Source organism: Leptidea sinapis, chromosome 19, assembly GCF_905404315.1.
Source record: "Leptidea sinapis chromosome 19, ilLepSina1.1, whole genome shotgun sequence".
NCBI lineage: Eukaryota > Metazoa > Arthropoda > Insecta > Lepidoptera > Pieridae > Leptidea > Leptidea sinapis.
The window spans coordinates 2,082,581-2,091,685 of NC_066283.1; the positions used below are offsets into that span (position 1 = coordinate 2,082,581).

The window sequence follows — 9,105 nt, forward strand, 5'->3', positions numbered from 1 at the left end:
AGCTTTTATTTCTTATATTTTTATTGAAGGCAAGTCAACACGAAGTATTTACAAATATCTAACACTATGATAATGCACGAACCGTGTTATGGCTAACATTTTGTACAGTAGGTTTACATAATATCACAACTGGCGAAAATAACATCATTTTAAAGCTATCATTGCGTACGTATAATACAATATTGCAAATTACTAATACTAACTGTGACGCTTTTATACACTCAGCGGCACAGAATCTTGGCTAAGGATTTTATTTCACGATAACAACACTTGTAATTGTTTTTAAGGATTGTTATTTATGAAGATAGGTTAACAAATTATAACTATAAAGGTTTAATTCACTCTTAATATTAATATTAAGTGCTTTTTTGCATTTTTTTTTTAAATTTAGCCAAGGGGAGTCATTTGAGCAATTAATAACAATTTTTTTTTGTTTTTCAATATTTTAGATGTTTATTAATCCATTATTGGTTTTCATAGTTGTGATTCAACATTCAACGTGTGTCTATCAACAACTAAAAATGCTATTAACTGTGATAATTAATAGGTGTAGCATTGATCGAGCAGGGGTTGACTCGGCATGAGGTGGCCGGTCTTCCACGCAGTATGTCTTGAAAATCTATCGAGAAACTGAAAGCTATTCGCGGAGACCCAGCAGTGGAGGCCAAAAATGCCCCTCTGATCGAGATGACCGTTTTATCCGTTTAGAGATATGGAGAAACTGCCGTCTTACAGTTGTTGAGATACGACAGCGACTCCCAATTGTAAGGAACATAAATGTAAGCGAGAGAACGATCAGAAGGCGAATGGAGAAGCAAATTTAAAAGCTTGTAGACCAGTACAAGGGCCAGAACTTCTCAGACATCATCAAGTAGCTCTTCAAATCGCCCGGGATCATGTCAACTGGACACACGAGTAGTGGGCAAATTTACTCTTATAGATGAATGCCGCATCTCTCTGTGAGCACAGGAGAGTCGAGGAAGAGTCTGGTGAAGAAGAGGAGAGCTATTTTTGCCCATCACCACCATACAAACTGTAAGTTTCCATGGAGTCACGATAATGATATGGGTATAAGTTCGGAAGCTCGTACGGAGTTAGTTATTGTCAACAGTAGGCTAAATGCCCATCGATATATCCATATGCCCTCATTTTGGCTTGATAGGGTTGAAGAATTTCTTTTGATGCACTATAGGCCACGTCCACACGTCGCACAATGTGTCGAGGAGTACCTTCTAGCAGCAGGTGAATAGAAATTACTGTGGCCAGCTCGTAGTCCGGACTTAAATAGAGTTCACCTGGCACATGTTTGAAAGAAAATCAGTTCCGGTGTCAGCCCTCCACAAACCCTTAACCAGCTCCGCAATATAGCGATTAACGCTTGGGAGGCCATTTCGCAACTGGAACATTAAAAACATGATCCAGAGCATGCTTGACCGGATGCAAGCAAAATAGTAATTATTTAAATACCCTTTCTAGACTTTAAACAAATTAGAAAAAATTGTGAAAGTGTATTTTTAACACTGAATATCGCAAAATTCTTGAGCGGCCAAGTTTCCGTGCCGGTGAGTGCATAATAAATTGAGTGCTGAATAAGGTACAGTAAATTAGTATATGCTTGTGTGCCCTCCTGTCAAAAGTGACGCACCTTTTGTATAACAAAACCACTCACCTCTACTATATACCACTGGACTGGCGGCTGTCTAAGTGCTTTTGTGCCTGTTTGATATTCGCCATTTTGGCGCTATTGACCATGTAGCGAGAGTCTGTGGTACTAAAACTAGAGATGACAACCTCAGCAAACATCGATAAATGGTGGGAAACTATTTACAAAAAAAATGTGTACTTTATTACGTTGATTCTTGAAGTATATACCAATGAAAACGAACGAAACTAATTAAAAATCTAAAATACTTCAGAGTAGGTACTGTACTTTCCTTCGCATCCATTTGTATTTTACGTCAAAATTAGTTCTCTGGACGCTCGCGAGTGGCGCTTCAAATAGGTACAAAAAATTTGCTGTCAAACATATGGAACAGCCTGTCCAGTGGTATTTATACAGGTCAATGGACCAAACCGTAGGTTGTATGGAAAAGGACTATCTTAACATCTTAGTGTAGCAAATGTGTTCTATATTTAAATGTGATTTAGTCCGTTCAAAATACTACACAACTAATAACAGACTCAAATAAAATTCGTAGCGAATGAAACAATATGTATTATACTTAGGTAATTATAAATACGTCTAGATAGTCTCTTGCTGTTAGACAACCGATAAAACACAACAGGAATATTAATTTAGTGTGCGTGACAAGCTATGTCTTACACTCGCGATTTGTATGACACTGTGTTAGTGTGCGTGAATTGCTTTAAATAGAGATTAGTTCTGAACACAATTTTTTTTTCACAGCTATCATAGTCTATGTAGATGTAAATAATCTAAGGTATTATAGTACCGACAATAGTTTCGCATCAGCTTTTCAGTCCAATTGTTTAACTTCGGTCTCAAACTGCAGTTTAAACTTGCCCCAGGAACAAGTACTATCAAAGGGAGGCGTTTTAAGCTTGCCAGATGGTGCGGCAATGTCACAACACCCGTGGTTTTTTTTAAATGATCAACATTACAATGCAGTGCCGCTCGGGATTCTTGAAAAACCCTAAAATTCTGAGCGGCTCTACAACTGCGCTCGTTACCTTGAGACATAAGATGTTAAGTCTCATTTGCCCAGTAATTTTGCTAGCTACGGCGCCCTTCAGACCGAAACGCAGTAATGCTTACACATTACTGCTTCACGAATGTTGAAACGGTTGTGTATGAAATGCTTAAGGTGACTAACGCCTTAAGACTTAATACTGAATCCGTCTACATATATATAACCAATTTTTTTTGTGAGAAGAGGTTAAATAATTAATCCTAGAAAATTGACATAAAATCGCGGACTTTTTTCTGTAGACAGTTCCTATGTATATGTACTCTATCAGATCAAATTTGATCTATTCTTCGTGTTACGAGAATCATCTTATACTTTTAAACGAGCATCTTGTATATATATAATCTGAATATCGACAACGGCTCCAACGATTTCAATGAAATTTAGTATACAGGTAGTTTCAGGGGCGAGTAATCGATCTAGCTAGGTTTCAACTTTAAAAAATTTAGTTTTATCCGTGTTATAATGAGAAACAACTATAATAAGATTAGAATACAAAGATAATTTCGCCACTATATACCTACAAGACTATAATGGTTCAGGTGGGACATTGGGTGATCAGGAAAGCAGAAGACCCCGGTTCGAATACTGGTGTCCTGTTATTTTTTTTGTTCAAGTTTTGTACAGCTCGGTCGTCCAGATATTATTATATTATAAAGGGAAGTAGGCACACTTAGAGCCGTTTTTTGCGAGCATATACAAACGCACAAAATATTTAGTCACAGCCTTATTAAAACCATTTCAAAACATTAGGCCCCTTATTCATAATAGTCTGCTAACTTAAGGCGAAGGGTAGACAGAAAACACGCAATCAAGGTGTTTTTAGACAAGTTCTGTGGTGAAAATATAGCATTTGGAGCTATGCACACTACTTTATCCTGTTACACATGCCCTTAAGTCTTACTTGTAGGTTGCTAATGCTTGCTGTTGGTTAAAGTTAACACTCCAGAACTATTATGAACTACTAGTTTTCTTTGCAGTTACACAAGTTGTTTAGTATACTACTCTTATAAAAGTTGTTTTTATAGCTTTAACTTTTTTTGTGTTGGTACATTTATTCAGATTAGTAATCAATAATGAGAATTGTAAGCAATTAAACTGTTAAAATGGAACATTTTCGACGCAAGTATTTTTAAAATATTGGCTTTGTTACATAGGAGCCGTGAACTCATATCGCTCAAGGTCGCAGGCATTTAGTGTCGCCTTAAAGCATTGCTAATTCGCACTCTGTCCTCTTCTATTGACCTAAGTCAGAACGAGAAAAAACAAAATTAGCGGGCCATTATGAATAAGAGGGTAGCGATAAAACAATATAAATATAATATATTTAATTTTGTTACCATAACAATTAAATCCGAAGGAACTAGGAGTGACATAGCATCGTCAAACATGTCCCCCACAGCTGGTAAGTAGTGATTTAGTATTAATCGGAAAAACGCGAAAATATGCTGTATTCCAGAATATCTGACTGTAAAAACAACAAATCTATGTCCAAAATATTAACTTTCATATTATTTAATTTAATTGTTTTTAACATAAAATATATGGCGATTGTTTTTAAATATTAGATTATTAATTTATTCGTATTGCCGTCATTCGTCCTGTATAGACATAGACGACAATATTATTATGTTTTATTATTATTACTAGCTGCCCGACAGACGTTGTTCTGTAGATACTGTTTTATAGGAAATTGTCAATAATATTTCAAAACATCAAGAATTATTTCGTAAAAATGCTCCTGTTGTTATAATGAAATTGTTTCACAGTGGAACTGTCAAACCGTGCGTCACTAAATTCTCTCATAGAAAATATGTCCATACAAAACATATATTGAAAATAATAATAATTATGGGTCCCAAATCAAAATAAAAACTATCCTATCTCTCGAGTTGGACTAAACTGCACTCCATGCAGTAATCCCCATTAAAATCCGTTCATTATTTTGGGAGTCCATCGCGGACAAACAACGTGTCAAGTAATTTATATATATTAAGATAAGATATTATCACTTATAACATTTCTATTTACTTCTTATTTATCATCTTGTATGGCGAGGCGGCAGATCTCAAAATTGTATACTGTAACATGTGCAAGATGTGTGGTTTTTAAATAATATTTGACCATCTTGAAAAATGCACTAATTCTAGCTAAAAAAAATACTTTTCTGCTCAGATTAAGAATTGGTCTTCGCTGCGCTCCAACTATATATAGTTATCAACTATATCCGCAGCCGTCACGCCCAAGTGGCGTACTCGAGCCAGTCTCGAACAATATGTGACGCTGACGTGCCACACGTTCTGTTAAACTTTGCTAATAATTGAAACTAAAATGCCGGGTTGCGTAGTAAAACTTGTAAAAAGAATACTACTTACAAAGAAATAAGAAAGACACTGCGATCACATATTATCAGTATTTTGTATTTTATTAATTTTAATGCAAAATAACACGAAGCGTTTGTTGCAAAATTCAAAAGATGCCATTGAGTGTCAAGATGCCACGCACAAAAGCATCTTATAGTTGCTGTAATAAGAAAGCTATTATTCTTAGGTAGTGCGGTATCTAGTTGGAGCGCAGCGGAGATCAATCCATAATCTAACCTTCTTTTATTTTATTTTAATTTGAGCTGATGGCAAGACCATCAGCTTCTTACCAATGATTTAATTAAAAAAACAATAATAACCACCATAGCTATAGGTTAAATAGCAGATGGCGTAACTATAAATATGTTGGTATGTAATAATATCATTAGTTGAAATTGGAGATTACGTTTCACTCTAGTAAATAATTATTAACAACTAAATTAATAAATACTAATAAATTAACAATATCATATCATTCACACAATATGTCGTGAAAAAATAAAAATAAACAGTGATTTTAATGGAAGACAGTAAAAATAGATACATAACGCTCCTTCCACTAGCATTCAAAACTGTGAAATTATCTACATACACGGTGCGTCACTCCCATAAGGCCGTAAGTGAGGTCGTATCGCGACGAGATTAGGCGATAACTTAATAATAAATAAAATAATCTACTACACTTAATCCTAGAGTGTTGATACTTTAACGGCCGCTCCCAATATTCAGTCTATCTCTTACTTGAGATAAAAATCGTAACTATCGTTGAATTTTCTGTCACAATAAACTTATCGACGGTAACTCACCTTATCACACGCTGTCTGTCAATGGGACGACGTATAGCTTACCATCGTTAGAAGTTTGTATGAAAATTGCAATTCACGCGTCCCAATATAAGGCGATAAGAATGACTTATCGGGTATATTGGGACAGCATCAGATTATTGACAGCTAATTACTGACAGTAGAAGGTAGTAATTTATCTCTATCTGTAGATAGTATATTAGGAACGGCCGGAAGAGAGCTCAGTAAAAAACAATTAATGTATAAAAGCGTCAAATAAAAATTTTACTAAAGTAATAAATATGTCTCACTAAAATATAAAAAAAATACTATGATGAAATAAAATAATTATGTAATATATTATATATTGAGATATAAACATGAATATATTATGATAAATCCAGAACTATACACTCAAAAAACATAGACGCAAGTTTGAAAGCATATTAATTAGTTTAATTTTAATCGTACTTTTACAAATTAATATTTTTTTAGTGTATGTGTACAGTATATCATTCTGTTACGCTAAAACAATATATAGGGGATTAGCTGACCCGACAGACGTTGTTCTTATATATTATGTACATAATATATAAAATACTTGTTTTTTATGAATTTGTCAATAATACTTCATAACATCAAGAATTATTTCGTAAAATATGTCCGTACAAAACAAATATTGGAAATAAAACAAATTTTGGGTCTCAAATCGAAAATAAAAACTATCTCTCAATTTGGACTAAACTGCACTCCAATAAGTGATCCCAATTAAAAGTATTAATTATTATGACGGGTATCACGATATCTCGTTTCTCGCCGCCTCCGCAGTTCCGCCGCGACCACGATTCATGCAAATGGATCGAAACATCAGCACTAAATTAATAAAATATCTATCGTGAGTAACCGTTATAATAATTACAATTTTAAAGTTCCGCGATGATAGATATTTTAAAACATAAATCCCCATTAAAATCCCTTTATTTGTTTAAGAGTTCACTGGAAACAAAATATCAGGACATAGATTTATTTATATTAAGATATATACAACTACTATGTTCAGAATTTTTGTGCTTCGCGACCGGAGTATTATTACTACAAATAAAATTTGAAAACAAAATTTTATGGACTCGAACCCAGGATCACTCGCGTCCGGTGCGACTGCTCTTCCAACTGAGCTAACCGTTCGAGTGACGTATCGTCATAAAATACTATTAGTAGTACTAGTATTATTACTTCTTATACACTTTAGGCCTCAGTCATATAACTGCGGATTCGAGACAATTCCACCTTAAATGTATTTCCTAAGAATTATCAACAGGCATCAACTATGCCTAACCTAAGGGAACAACAACAAGCTTTCCAGCACTTTCTAAAGGATTTTTTTTATATTAGTGAAAACATCTTAACATTTAATAGATAATTCAAACTTTAAAATTATTGCGAAAATATACCGTCTGTACTTTCAAATAAAACACAATTTACAATAATCACTGTTCACTCGTGAAAGTGAATCTTATGTACGAGACATAATATTGCGATTTCTACTTATAAATTGACTTATCACTTATATTAATATGTACTACATGAGTATTTTTATAATTAAGCTAATATTTTTAACAATATGTTATGTTTTTAAAGTGATAACCCTCACTTCTAGGATTAATACACAAATAAAATTTGAAAAACAAAATTTTATGAACGATGCGTATTCGAAACCACGACCTCCGGCGTTCCGTGCCGGTGCTCTAACCAACTGAGCTAACCGTTCGAGTACCGCCTCGTTATAAAATTCTGTTTGCTTTGTTCAACTCTCAGGTTGTGGCTTCATCTACAGGATCTACTTTACAGTTGATAACCTGCTCAACCCCAATATTTGCATATAAGAAATTGAATTGAGATGTCGCTCTTGTAAATCTAAACAATATGTTATGTTTTTAAAGTGATAACCCTCACTTCTAGGATTACACAAATATAACAAATTATTACTAGAAATTTTTCAAAAAAAACAAAATTTTATGAACTATGCGGGATTCGAACCCACGACCTCCAGCGTTCCGTGCCGGTGCTCTAATCAACGGAGCTAACCGTTCGAGTACCGCATCCTTAATAAAATTTTGTTTTTCAAATTTTATTTGTGTAATATTTTTAACTAACCGAATAAGCTTCGTAAATTTTAAGTCGACCAATTGCGCATTTAATACTATACAATTAATAGAGAATTCTTTTAACAAGTGGATATTTTCAACAGAGTCAAGATTTGAATTTGACTCAGATATGAACTACTACTAGTTATATAGAACTCCTTAACCGTAATCCTAAAAAAATAATTCTGAATTTTAAAGAAACAAATTTAGAAATTTTCAAACAAACAAATTATAAATTTAGGAAAAAAAAATTTAATCACCCTTACGTGTACGAAGTAGGTCAGTGCCTAGACTAGCGCGCTGCTACTAGATCACTTATAGGGTGCTCCGAAATGACATTATGGAAAATACATCTGCCCTATAACGAGGTAGCCGTATAACTCGGTTTTATATTACGCGATTTCAAAATTGCTTCATATAACACGGGGATTTTCCACTTACATGTTTCTGTACTGTGAAGTTTATAATAATTTATAAAGTTCATAATTAGCTTCGCGTACCTTTGCTCGCGTGTCAATTGTGTTATTACAAAATTAAATTATTCTATCAAATTTGTTGTATTTTTCTTAATAAAATAGTAAAACTAGGCAAACAATTATTGTGATTAATTATTATTATATTTCTATAAGGAAACTTGTTATAAGGCTAAGGCTAATCCCATATAACGAGTGAAAACTCGTCTCCCTATAACGCGGAACCACTCCAACGCGTTATTGGGGCGATTACCTGTAAATTTTTTTCTACCCTTACGCTTAAGTAGTTCTACCCGTGTATTTATTTGAATGTCGCAGTTGTAGCGACACGCTGTATAATAGAGAGTAATTTTTGAAATGCCATTTTGCAATACCTTACTACTATAGTACTTAATTAATACTTACTATAGTACCTTACGTTGTTAAATCACACATACAATTAACAGTGTCCGGCTGAGGCAGTACTGCCACCACAGACTTAGAAAACACTAGCTTATAGAAGATCTGACAGCGTGATAATGTGTGCGTTACAGAGGGGTTTAATATTAAAAAAATATTAAGGAGCTAAAAAATTATATATCTGTACCCCGACAGACGCTGTTCTGTACAGAAGAAATAAAATACTGTTTTTTTTT

The 9,105-nt window shown here is 34.0% G+C and overlaps 1 long non-coding RNA gene across 1 annotated transcript; it reads right to left on the reverse strand.

Annotated features, from left to right (window-relative positions):
* Nucleotides 1-3: 3 nt before the first annotated feature.
* LOC126969961 (uncharacterized) lies at nt 4-9,099 on the reverse strand. Its single transcript, XR_007730506.1, has 2 exons — nt 7,840-9,099; nt 4-7,805 (listed from the first exon to the last, which is right to left on the reverse strand). It is a non-coding gene; the product is annotated as an uncharacterized LOC126969961 (long non-coding RNA).
* Between the last annotated feature and the right edge of the window lie 6 nt (nt 9,100-9,105).